Source organism: Engraulis encrasicolus, chromosome 8 (assembly GCF_034702125.1).
Source record: "Engraulis encrasicolus isolate BLACKSEA-1 chromosome 8, IST_EnEncr_1.0, whole genome shotgun sequence".
Lineage (NCBI taxonomy): Eukaryota > Metazoa > Chordata > Actinopteri > Clupeiformes > Engraulidae > Engraulis > Engraulis encrasicolus.
In genome coordinates this window covers 7,259,371-7,264,370 of record NC_085864.1, presented here as the reverse complement: position 1 = coordinate 7,264,370, position 5,000 = coordinate 7,259,371, and the positions used below count along the sequence as shown (strand labels likewise).

At 44.1% G+C, this 5,000-nt stretch overlaps 1 protein-coding gene across 3 annotated transcripts in view; it reads right to left on the bottom strand.

Moving 5' to 3' along the window:
* The window catches only part of tiam1b (TIAM Rac1 associated GEF 1b), a 114,174-nt gene that overhangs the window by 15,749 nt on the left and 93,425 nt on the right, over nt 1–5,000 (bottom strand). The window lies entirely within an intron of this gene.

Sequence of the window (5,000 nt, the reverse complement as noted above, 5' to 3'; positions counted from 1 at the left end):
TCTACCCTGCTCCTTTCTTCACTTGTACTATATGTTCTCTCATCCCTCCTCCACTCTCCTCCTCTCCCTCTCTCATCTCCTCTCCTCTCCTCTCCTCTCCCTCTCTCCTCTCCTCTCCTCTCCTCTCCCTCTCTCCTCTCCTCTCCTCTCCTCACCAATCACCCTCTCTCTCCTCTCCTCACCACTCTCTTCCTTTCCCTCTCTCTCTCCTCGCCGCTCACTTCCTCTCCTTCTCCCTCTCTCTCTCCTGGACACTCTCTTCCTCTCCCTCTCTCTCTCTCCTCTCCTTGCCACTCTCTTCATCTCCCTCTCTCTCTCCTCTCCTCACCTTACCTCTCTCCTCACCTCAACACTCTCCTCCTCTCCCACTGTCCTCTCCTCACCACTCTCTCCCTTCCTCTCTCTCTCTCGTCTCCTCACGTCACCTCTTCTGGAAGAGGACTAATAATCTGAGTTGTTAATGATGGCAGTCCACGAGCATGACTACGGGGCGCTCAGAGGGAGCTCTCAGTGGCGCCGTGTTAGCGCTCGCCTCAGCTATTCTCAGCTTCTGGCAAAATCACTTACTTCCTGCCTCTCTCACCATCGCTAAAACACACACACACGCACGCATGCGTACGCACACGCAGACACACACGCACAAACACACACACAGGAGTCTTTTTCGCTTGTTCCAGTTCTCATTCTCAATCACTCCCTCCCTTCCTGTCTCTCTATCTGTCTCTGTGTATCTCTGTCTCTGTCCATCTCTGCATCCTCCTCCAGTGTGTGTGTGTGTGTGTGTGTGTGTGTGTGTGTGTGTGTGTGTGTGTGTGTGTGTGTGTGTGTGTGTGTGTGTGTTTTTTTTCTGTTTTTCCAACTCTGACAGCTGGGATGTGTGTATCGATCTTCCCGTCCTCACTGGCTGCCCGACTCCAAATCAAAATATGAGCAGCTGTCCAACGGAAACGTAACATGTTGCCTAGGCAACACAGGAAGTGATGGACTGTGTGTGAAACATCCACTGTCAGAGGCAAGGATGACTTCTTCTGGGGCCCTGTGTATGTGACTGATGCTAGCTAACACATCTCAGTGCTGGAACAAACTTCTTGATGACAACTGAAGGAGGTGCGATATTGGCTTTGCTGAAAGCGAGACATTTCACGTATTCCTCAAGTGTGTCTACTGTCTACCGTTGCTGAGGTTTTGACTTATGCAACGGCGGTTCCTTCATAGGAACGGTTTGGGCAACGCATTACCAAACGCAGAGGTTTTGTCACCTATGGCTAAACTTTACAGGACATTTCAACAACAGACTTACTAATATGCAATATAAAAAAACATACCAACACAATTATAACCTGAACATCTACAACAACTATTTGATAATCAGTCAAGAGAGACATAAGGCATTCGAGTGAGCAAGATTGATATGACTGCAATAATATGACTTTAGTTCAAAGCTGAAAGTAAGTGGCATGTGACTTTTAACTCTTCAGCTGAATACACAGTAAACTCTGCAGTGCTCATTTAACACCTAGAGAGTTGATTTGACATCATTTGGACTGAAATGAACTCTTTAAGTGTTGAATTAACATTGCAACATTTACTGTGTATGCAATACTGTAACAGGCATTTGCCTGTACTACTGCAGGTCATGGATTCTGCTGACTGTCGGAGCGTAGCATACGCTGTAACATTTCTCAGAATCCTTCCCCAGAAGAACTTCAACATCAGAGCGAGTCTCCCAAACCACCACCTCCCAGCCCAACCCCACGCCCTCTCTCTCTCGCTCTTCTTTTGTGTCAATCTGACCCTAAGAAACCCTCAGTATAGTCAGAAAAAAAGTCTTATGAAAGCGGGAGAGATAGAGAGGGAACGTGTGGTGTGCACACATGGAGAGAGAGAGAGAGAGAGAGAGAGAGAGAGAGAGAGAGAGAGAGAGAGAGAGAGAGAGAGAGAGAGAGAGAGAGAGAGAGAGAGAGAGAGAGAGAGAGGGGGAGAGAGAGAACGAAAGAAATACAGAGAAGAAAGGAAGCCAGTGAAGGGATCACACCAAGACGGACTTGAGTTCAGGGTAACTGTAGCCATCCTACACAAACAGATTATAAATAGACTACAGCCATCCCTGACTACCTGCCTGCCTCTATGTGTGTGTGTGTGTGTGTGTGTGTGTGTGTGTGTGTGTGTGTGTGTGTGTGTGTGTGTGTGTGTGTGTGTGTGTGTGTGTGTGTGTGTGTGTGTGTGTGTGTGTGTGTGTGTGTGCGCGTGTGTGCGTTTCTTTTCACTTTCTGAGCCAAGGAGTTGACTGGGGAAGGAGATGCTGATATCCAGAGAGTTGAAACATAGGCAGCAGCTGCAGCAGTAAAGACAGAGCGAAAGGTACCAAAAAACGAAGCATCACAGATGGCACGGCAATTTGCACAGACGGGGCACCAAACACCAATCACAACTACAGTATATCCATCACAGAACAGACAGCTGTATCACAAATGCCTTGAAGGGCTGCCAGAATCACACGTTGGCAGTGGTTCTGCAGTTTCAACTGTATTGTCCAATCAAAGTAGCACCTCATTAAAAATGTTAGACAAGTGGTTTCTCCAATCAGGTGCAGGGTGTTTTGGTAAAACCAGACCATGTCTTAGGAAACTATTTATGTCTTAGTTGTCTAACCCTCTACATCAATACTACATCACAGACTGCACCTGTCAACATTCATTCTTCATGCTCATCTCTTGTCTACCTCAACTCACAGAATATGTTTTTGTACAATTGCCCTTTTATTTTTTCTGTAGTTTTTTATTTTCCTCCCCCAACTATTACCTGTGTTATATGTGTCTGAAATGTCCATGTGGGCATTATGTGTGTGTATTTTATGTACTGTATGCTACTTAATTCCCCCCTGGAGATCAATAAAGTCACTCTACTCTACTCTACTACTCTTGGAGAGCTAATCGTATGGCCACGGTGCCAGAAGAATGTGTGTGGAGCAAGGGCAAAAGACATACATCTGCTGAGAGCCAGGTTAGCCAGAGCAGTTCATTGTATCGAAAGTGATTATACAGTACACCTTTAAAGTAATCAATAAGTAATCCAAAAGTACTTTGTAGTTAGCTACATTCTTTTTTTTTAAGTAATAGAAAAAGTTACACTGCAATTACATTTTAAACGCTGTAACTTGTAAGCGTAGCAACTTACATTTATTAAATAACTTACCCAACACTGCTTACGAGGCACACTGTCTTTGCAATCCCAGTAGGAAGAGTGGATGTATATAATGTAGCGTATCCAACATTTCACTCTGAGATTTTTTCAAGAAGACGTTCTACTCTTTGCTGAATCTGATGGTGTGCCGATGGTAAGCCCTTGGCAGTATTTTAGCAACTAAATTCCCTCCGACGTTTGCACACTAACTGGAGCTTATACAAAACGTTAATCACACATTCTGCACATTGTTTATCGCGATGCTTGCCATGCAGAGAGCTTGTGACTGATGGAATGGGCAATCAACATCAATAATTGGGTCAGATTGCTCCACCCAAATGTTGAAGCTGCTGTGAACTTGCAATATTTTACCGCAGGGATGAGGGAGCATACATGACGTTACACCTGAACCACCATCCTGAGGCCACAACTCTAACAGCAGGAGGTGTGACCAAACTGTCAATACTGACAGGAAGGTCACACCTCCACAACATCAGCTGTTTTAAACCACATCACACTTCAACACTTCATGTGACCCTCTGGTGAGGGTGGAAGTTTAACTGTCGAAACATGTCAGGTAAAAGATAACAACTTTTACATGTCTGAAACAAAAGAATATTTAAGATTTGATATAACTGTAAGACGTAATGAACGTCATGCAACTTGCAATATTTCTGTTCAGCCAATAAGCCATGAACAAACCAGTGCTAGGGAGAGGGAGGGGGGGCTGAGATAGAGAGCGACAAGAGGATGGAGCAAAGCCACAGATCTACACAGAAAACAGAACAATCCACTGACCTAGGTCACATGTGGCTAGGCCAGTGGATTGTTCTATTTTCTCATCACCCGTGGCTTCACAGGGTTGAAGTTCACACCATTATTTACTTCCACCTTCAACCCTAATTAGCTCAGGCTATAAAGCCCACGAGTTTGTTTGTTTTTGTTTTTTAATGAAGCAATGAACAACAGCATGCGACAGGATACACATTTCCTTTGAGTATTCGTCTCTGACTCCAGGGACAGGCTTTCAACTCAAGGTTGTGTTTGACGCTGTAAGCTCCTCGTTTTTTTATTTTTTTGTGCTGAAGACTGCATTTGAGGAGATTTTGTTTCAACAGGAAGTGAAAACAATAATGCTTTTGGTTGACATCAGGGATAAAATGGTCGCACGCAGCAGAGTGCAACTACACAGTAAATTCTGCAGTGCTCATTTAACACTTAGAGAGTTGATTTGACATCATTTGGACTTGAATGAACTCTTTAAGTGTTGAATTAACACCGCAACATTTACTGTGTAGTCACAGAAGCTGGCCGATGATAGAAGTGATTTATCAAGACGCGTTTTCTTTCAACAACCCCAAGGCCTCTAGCTCTTTTGAAAGACACAGTATTGTCACTCCGCTAAGGATTGAACCACGCTAAGGATAAATGTAGCTAGGATTCGGACAGTGATGAGATGGATATGACAGCGATGTGTAAAAAAAATAACTGGATTCTCACTTGTTACACAATCAGGTGCCCAAGGCCACTAGACTGAATATAGTATTTGAGGGTTTTTCAAAAGATGCAGTGTGTAATATTATTTTTATGTGAAGGTATGGTCTGGGGCTTAGGGCGAGTTTGATTATTGGAAAAAGGGGAAAATAACAGGTCTGCTGCTGTTGATATTAAGGTCTAGTGCAGAGTTTGTACACACACACCTTAACACAGTATTTTCAACCAGTATTGTGCACCCATGTACAGTATACTGGCAAAAACACCTGACATCTGACATAGTCTGTATGTATTAAATAGCACCATGCAAACAAACATACCCA